General features: G+C 43.6%; 1 protein-coding gene across 4 annotated transcripts in view; it reads right to left on the bottom strand.

Moving 5' to 3' along the window:
- Positions 1 to 318: 318 nt before the first annotated feature.
- Positions 319 to 8503, bottom strand: part of SOBP (sine oculis binding protein homolog) — a 142175-nt gene continuing 133990 nt past the window's right edge. For all 4 annotated transcript variants that reach the window (XM_083497630.1, XM_083497632.1, XM_083497631.1 and 1 more), the window contains one exon: positions 319 to 2249. The gene's annotated coding sequence lies outside the window, so the exon portion shown is untranslated. The remainder of the gene's footprint in view (positions 2250 to 8503) is intronic.

Genomic DNA, 8503 nt, shown 5'->3' with positions numbered 1-8503 from the left:
ACAGAGAGGGGTCTGGAGCATCACCAAACCAGGGATAGTGAGATAGTGAGAATGAGTGAGAAAGAGTCTGTATTTCCAGTTAAATGCTTTTTCCAGTTTTGCTAAAAAAAGCCAAAAGATTAGAAGGAATGAGCTCACCAAGGAGGAACAGAGAACTAAGCCTCCCTCCTAAACTGCTTTTAAAGTAAGGATATTCTTTTTAGATGAAATATTGAATTTTTATCATATCCATTATACCTGTCAACGTCTAGTGAGAAACGAAGACCTTTTTTGTGGACAGATGTTATATATAAAAAGGAAAACAACAGCACAGCTAAGTGCATTTTTAAACTTGGAGATTTATTTTGTTTTAATAAATCTGACACCAGTCAGGGAGAAAAAAAAATGGTGTGAGCCCAGAACAACCAGAAGCATCTTAAAAGTGCTTCGTTTCCCCCATAGAAATTTGTCTCTGTTAGGTTTTGAAATCAATCCATAGGCTCATGAGCTCTTCCCCCCTCCCCCCATTGCCCTCCCTCCAGTCCTTCACCTTTTTAATTTTTCATTTATTTTGTTTTTTTAAAAAGCGAGCTTGCTCGTCGGGTGTAGTTTTCCAAGCCTTCACAGCCCTAATAAATAAGGAGCACCTGTAAAACAGTAGCTTGACTTAAGTGAATCTGTACAAAGGAAAATATAGAAATACAGTATGTACATAGTGCCCTCAGTACACCATTACTATAAGGCTCGGGTTTGATTGGCTTTTAAAACCCTGCCCTGCCCCTCTTTGAAGCACGCCCTGTCCCAACTGCTTCCTGTATGCTAATTACAATAGCCTTATAGTAAAGGTGTACTCCGGGCATTGTAGCGTGAACAATTGCTTTATTCAAGTTAGTAAACAGTTACACTGGATCACAAGGTGATTTGAACTTTTTTTTAAAATGATCCCCCCCTCCCCATTCCCCCCCCCCACCTTAGTATTTTGTCAGAATGGGATACTCCACAATTGTTTTACCAAATCAGTGCCGGCATACATGCTCTAGTGTTCTTTTGGACTCTTGGCTACAACTATACAAGTGCACACAAGTAAATTCTACCCTGTTATCCTCCACCCACCGACTGAGGATCGAATTGCACATTTTCTTTTTAACCATGACAGGAGAAAGCAAACAGTGAAACAGAATCATGGGGGCTCTCTTCTCATTTTACCCCTGTGTTTTCATTGGCTTGGCCATACCTTTCTAATTATCATGAAAGGGGTCTGCATCTGGCGAGATTGTCTCACTGGCTTCCTGGATCACTGAAAAACCATCAGGGTTGAAATTTCATCCAAGTCTTTCATAACACCCAGCAAAATATTTTCCCCAGATAGTTTTACACCTTGAGGGGATCCCTTTTCTTCTTCTTCCTCTTCTTTTTTGGTCTTTAGTTCAACACTCTTGCTCTGTTCCCAAATGGGGTGCTATTTAGGGGAATTGAAAGAGAAAGCTGAGAGGAATAAACATTTACTGAGTTCTCTTGGCATTCAGTCTCTGAAAAACCACAGTATAAACTATTCATGCTGCTTCTTACTCTGTCAAATAAAAATTAAAAAAGCCATAAAAGTGTAACACTGAAAATATGGCATTAAAAAGGATAAAGGTGGCCTTTGTAAAAAATAACAAGGGGAAAAAAGTATATTAGCCAATAAAATATTCTAATAACTCTTCATTTAAAAGTGCATCATGGGCAGGAGATAGAGATGACTCTGAAGTGTCAATAACTCCAGTATAACCCCTTCATCCCCCCTCCCATCAAAAAACGCGAATAGGTCCGAAACCATACAATGCAAATCACAATTCTTAGTGTAGCAGCAAAACCACAGCAGTTTTTGGGAGAGAGAGAAAAAATCCATTTCATTGTCCAGCCTCAAATATCTGAACCTTGAAGTCAGTGAGGGGGAAAAGTACATACATTGGTCCATGTGGCTTTAGAAATCAAGAGGAAAATCCTCCATCGGCAAGAAACCAAAGGGAAAAGGGAGAAGGGGAGATGGTAGTCGGAATGCTGAGCGTACTTCGTGGGGTCCGTGATGTGCTTACAGTCTTCTGAGCCAAAGGCACCCGAGGGATTCAGCCTTCCCTCCGAGAGAATTAATGGCGGGAAGTGGCTTTGCTTGCTGGACTTTTAACCAGAAGGGGTGGTGAGTGGACCAGCTGGTGTTGTTTGGTGAAGTAGCATGGTTTGCTCTGCTCCCTTTCTCCATGCAAGGTACCCTGTCAAAGTGAGCATTCCTGTAAAAACAAAGGCAGGCAAGTCAGTGTCCACCCTGCATCCTTATGATACATCGCAGGTGGGAATGATGGCATGTTCTGATCAGACCCTTGGCATGTCTGGTACCACCTGGGAAGGACACATTTACAGCTTTCCTACTTATGCTCTGATACCGTGAAAATGTGTCAGCACAACATTACACCTTTTCCTTTTGGCGTACAAAATGGTAGCAGGTGATGAATGGCCAACTTGCAGTGTGAGAAAAGTACAATACTATTTCCTACTCCTTTTACTTGATGAAATGGATATTCTCATCTTGAGACCTGAAATAACCTTTGGGGCACAACCTATACTAGATTGATGCTTTCATAGAAATCCTATTGAAACAGCCACAGGATGCGCTTGGGACCCACAGGTGGAATTCAGAATTGCAGTAAGAGGGATAAGCATGCACAAAACAAGGTCTACACAGACCATTGGGCTTTTCTCCCTCTCCTCCTGTGTGCCCCCACATGGCCCCTAAATTTGTGCTGGGGGTTCCCCCAACTCTCCAGAGTTGATTTAGCGGGAGGTGAAGGGGTGATGTCCTATTGCATGGGTGGACCTCATTCCACGCACATAACAATTTACAGTAGTTGAATCCCACCCAGTGTTTGGTGGGTTCTGACCTGAGAAACAAATATAGCCCTTCTTTTTGCTGGTTAGGAAATGAAGGTGTAGAACCTATGCAATTTTATTTTCCAGACCTCTAGATATATGAATGGTTCTGATGTGGAGAGCTGTAACATCCATGTCTTAGGCAGGAAACAGGTAACACTTTTTAAGATAGATAGCAGTGGTATGATGAGGCAACAGGTAGCATATTTTATTGCCTGTGGCCAAACAGGTCCGGTGAATTAGCAGGACCCTAAAACATTCTGCAAAATTGTTGGACCAGATACAGGAGTGAGATGAATGTGCTCACTGTGAGCAGTGATGCCTATATCGTTCTACCTTCAGTATTCAAACTCAGAGGCACCAGCTTCTCCAGACAATTGGGGAGGCCTGACATGACATCCTCTGAACATTGAGGGGCCCTGCCACCCTAAAAAAGAAAACATTGGGGGGCTTAAACTGTCTCTCCCTCCCCCCGGAGTTGGAGCCTATGATGCCTCTAGACTTGTCACATGATTTTCTCTAGACTTACCAATATTAATTCCACAATTATATTATCCACAGTTTGAGCCAAACAATCCTCTCCTTCTATTTCCAGAAGCAACTCATTATCAGAAATAAGCCAAGCTACTTCCCCCCAAAACAGGAATTAGCACAGCTTATTTTTGAGCCACTCCAAACCTGTCTCCTGCTGTTCCACTATGAAGTTTAATAAAGTGACGTTGCAGCCAGATAAATTAGAATCAGTACCAGGGAAACTAAAGAAGCATTAATGTTAATACTAATTTTTGAGAAGTGTCTTACACTGAGCAGTTACATTGTATCGACAAGGCTGGGCTCTGCCCTTCTGGTTGCATGCTTTATGTCAAAAACTGGCAGGACAAAGGGGAGGAGGAACAGGATCCCAGTAAGGGGTGTAGCCAGGACTGGGACACACTGGGGCAAGCTGGGGGTGGGGAAGGAAGTACTCACAGGGTGGCGGAAGAGGGTGAGGGGACGGCGGTTAGCGCACAGGAATGAAAGCAGTAGGACCCATCACCAAAGCCAGAGGGGCCCCTGTCCCCATGAACATGGTGGGCTCCGAGGTGTAGGGAGGAGCAGGAGGGGTGCTCTAGGAGGTTGAGGCAAGCAAGGGCCCACAGCCCAGCTCCCTAGCTCTGGGAGGAGGGGTGTGATTCCTCAGCTGGAGGAAGCTTGGAACAGGTGAGGGTCACCTGCCTCATGAAGTTCAGATGCTGCAATCAGCAAAGTACAAAAGGGAAGCAGAGCTGAGGGGCTGTGTCTGCTGTCCATGCTGATAGACCTTGGCTTGGATGATCCTGGACAACCTCTATGGGACTGTGCTTCTGGTTTGATTCTGCACTGTATCCTGACTGCTGGACTTCAGACCTGGCTACTTGGATTGTCCCTGGACTGCGTTTCCTGACCCTTGGACTTTGCTTGTGTGGCTTGACCCCTGGACTTGGACTTGACATACTGACTTGCTGCCAGGTAGGCTAGGGGTTCAGGACTTTAGTGCTAAATTACCAGTGTGGCATAGTCGTTAGAATTTGGATTTAGACTGGACAGACCTAGGTTCAAATCTCCACCCAGTCATGAACATCATTGGGCCAGTCACTGAGCCTAATGTACCTCATGTTGGAGGGTGCTTACCTGGCAGTGGCTAGATCAACCCACTCTACACCAAAAAAAGGTTGTTGTTCTGCTGCTGCTGCTGCTGCTGCTGCTGCTGCTGTTGTTTTAAAGTGAGCCCAGAACCCATCAGTGGTGGGCCCAAGGATGTCTGGTGCCAATGCTGGGCCTCATGGTTCTTCCACCATCTTCTAAAATCTAAACTGATTTTACTGATTCATCAAACTCATGGCATGGGCAGTTATCTTCCTTTCTGCACTACCTCAAGCTTTCCTTGAGAGTCCACCTAGTCCCAGGGGTGGATCTCCTATGAAACTAATGAAATTTAAGTTTCAGGGTCCCCCAATCCCATAGGTGCCCCAGAAGTGACTTTAGTCCACATTACTTTTTAAAAATTAGGTCTAGTAGACCCAATACAAGTCGCATGACTCAAATCATTTTATGATGCATCATGCATGTATGTAACATTTCCCTAATTTGCGCGCATGCGCGCGCACCCCCCCCCCATAACTGGAAAAGTCTTATTCACACCCATGCCTTTGACATGTGAGATAATCCAGTACAGCAATTTTATTCAAAATATGACTTACAGTAGTAAAGGTGTTTTTATTACCAAAAGTAAAAATAAAAATGTGGCAATCTATTATGGAACAACCTCATTTAAGAAAACAGTGGTTACCCTGACCTTGTTGCTGGCTGCGAAGGAACCCCTATAATCGTTCAAGCTTTAGGGCCTCGAAAATGTAGGCCTATTCCACTGGCCAATCAACTGATTGATGAGAAATTGCAAGAAACACAAGGTGTACCTGCACAGAAAAAAATCATGTTTCCAGTGTGACATCTTAATACCACTACAGAAGGGAGAGAGCTATTGCCACCAAAAGAATGGAACCATAGGTTATTGGGAAATCCCGTGCCAGCGTTGCATCTTGCGTCATACAGATGCAGCAGCCTCTGGTAGATTTGCTTTCATTCCCATTTGCTACTTAGACAGATGAGACAGCATTGTGGATTTAGCTCAGGTTGCTGGGATCAGATGCAAGCTAAATAGGAACACCTGGTGCCCAAAAGAAGCCAAATGTAGACTTGCCCTTTAAACCTGAGGGATACGTGCATTTAAGGTCAAGGCAGTGGTGTGTCTTGGCACTTGTGATGTGTGTAGCTGTTTCTCTTTCCTTAAACTACCTGTATTTAAAGGTTCTGCCTTGACAATGTGCTAACAAGCAAATAATCGCTTCCTAATCCAATTCATATTAATGTTATGATTCACTACCAACAACTTGTATTGTCAGTATTACAACACAAGGCAGATATTGCTTGGGAGGCTTTTGAGTCTCTACTTTTTGAATCTCTATGTGAAGGCTCAGGGGGGAACAGCTTATTTTGGTGGGGACTGTTTTTTCTGATTTATTTCCAATAAATTGGTGAAAACTTGGGGAAATGGGGTTTCCTCCGATTCTTCCTGTCTCTCCCCCCCCCCCGGCCTTCTTTGCTTTTGAGCATTGGGAATGTGTTGATGCAGGCTAGCAGATTAGCGTTCCCTAACGTGCTGCAGTGCAGTAGTTGATCCAACAGAGCAATGAATGTAAATGCTGTTGGTGACAAAGAACCGGAATATGCCTGGCTCCTTTGGGACAGAAATGGGCTCGGAGCAAAGTCAAGCCCATAATTTTCTAAGGGAGGCTCTGCTGAGGTCATCGACCACAAGCGTGAAGCTGAGGCAGCCCCTGTAAATGCTTCGGGTTTGCCTGTTATGTGCATGAATTCTGTTCTTCTTAAAAACCCTGAAAGTAGTTCAAGGCTTTCCATTAAAGCCTTCCCTTTTGAACAGCTGGTGATTTATCCCTCCTTCCCCATAAAGTGATATAAATGACACCACATCACTGGAGCTGGGAGAAACATTCCAAGTGCAAAGCCAGGCCAGCAACATATTATTTTGGGAGAAACAACAAGCTGGGAGCCATGGAAATAGTCAGTGTGTGGTTTAGCTCAGAGTTCTTACTCAATTCCAACCGCCATTAACACACATTGTCTTCAGTTCCGTACATCTAGTGCCTTGGTTTACATGGATCAGGTTAGACATACAGAGCTGCTACTTATTTTGTGTAGCTCATGCACTACAGAAGTGGGATAAATATTTCCCCCTCCATTTTATTAGATTATGACTCAGGAGAGGTGAAGATGAAAACTATATGTGTGCTGTGCTATAGATGGTCCATAATTAAACATGGGTAGAAGCCTATGGATATTGAAATACTTTCTGTTCACAGGAGGGTTTCCTCTAGTTGAAATGCTTCAAGGTCAGATCTTTGTCAGATAAATGGGAGTAGTGGGGTAGCCACATTCTGGTACTCTGCTTAAGGATCCTGGCACTCCTGTGATTGCATAATAGGTGTGATTCAAATGTTTCCCCTTGCCTTGGAATTGAAGTACCATGCAAAGGCATTCAAGTGGCACTGTCAAGAGATACATATGCCTGCAGGCTGGCGTATGAAGGATTTCTCAAGCAAAAAAAAATGCAACCAAATGCCCCAATTCATTTTTAAATGGCAGTGCTGTTTTGTGCTGCATGCGGCTAATAAAGTTCTTGGGAAGAGCGCTGTAGCTGTGTGCATGTTAATAAGTCTAACCTCCCACAGAATTATTCTGAGCAACACTGAGCACAGCACCCCATCTTTCATTATTTGACCAAACATCTAGGTTGTCCGTCATAATACTAGTGTCCATTTCCCTTACACCAGAAGGCAACTTTAGGACCTGATCTATCAGTCCCACTGTTTAATCACGACTGCTTGTGATTCAAATAGCACCCTGGTTCAAATTAATATGAGCACCACCAGGGCCTCAGTGGGTGCACTTCCTGAACAGCGAGTCACCTGGTGGTTCTGACTAGATATTATGAACAGCATCAGGTTAGCAGGAGGGCCAGGGGAAAGATAGGCACTGATGTCTAGACTCTATCTATCTCGATTCTAGAGAAAGGTTAACTTACTAAAAACATGCAAGGCCAAACTCAGCTAACATGTGTCTTTCAGGCCTATGACTTGGTGATATATGGGTCAGGGGTGCCAGCTTGGCCTCGGGACTGTGGGTGCCATGCAGCATGCACGGCCCTGGCACCAATATGTGTGGGTGCCCAGTCTCTTCATGGGAAATTTTGTGGCTGCTCGGGCAGCCAGGGCCCAAGGGAGTTGGCACCTGATATGGGATAAACTTTGGGCTGCTCTGCAGGTTCCCTTTACATAAAAAGTTGAGTTAACATACATGCAGAATAGCATGACGTCCATATTTAAAGTGAAGAAGCTTAATAGCAATGTATGAAACTGCAGTGAACTCACAGTTCACCTCTTCTATATAACCATTCATACATCAAAATGTCTGTGGAAAAGGAGTCTTTTGATGAAAAACATGCAAACAAATGAGCAAACAAACAAACAAACAAACAAACAAACAAACTTTGAAATGGTAGATGAAGTGCTTCATACAAAACATACGGCTGTCTAAGGCACCAGCACACATACACTGTTCACAGTGACAGCAAGGCTTGCACTTAACCACATAGGCTCCTCATAAGTAGCTTACAATTACTCTAAATATAGGGTGAACATACTAATAGGTTGTTAAGATGCAGAACTTTGCAGACAAATCAAAGTCTGATTGTTTGCTTCATTCTACACTATCCAAGCACCTACATGTCTGCACTTCCAAAGGGAATGGTTTTGTTACACAGTCTGAGTTTTCAAAACAAGGATTGAAAACTGGAATTTCATTGGGGGTGGGGACTGGAGGATGTTTTTTATATAAAAAATACAAATTCCGTTTGATCTTTTTGTCTCTACATAATTTGTTATTGTAGGTTGGCTTAAATTTAAGCAACATTTTAGGAACATTTGAAAAACTAATCCAGCTGCAGGGTGGATCTTATTACAAACTGAGGCACAAGTTAAACAGGAATATCATTCTTTCAAATACCACGGAGAGGCCTAGA

The sequence above is a fragment of the Podarcis liolepis genome (assembly GCF_965112155.1).
Source record: "Podarcis liolepis genome assembly, chromosome: 3".
Taxonomy (NCBI): domain Eukaryota; kingdom Metazoa; phylum Chordata; class Lepidosauria; order Squamata; family Lacertidae; genus Podarcis; species Podarcis liolepis.
The sequence above is the reverse complement of the archived record's forward strand: the minus strand, read 5'-3'. Positions and strand labels throughout refer to the sequence as shown.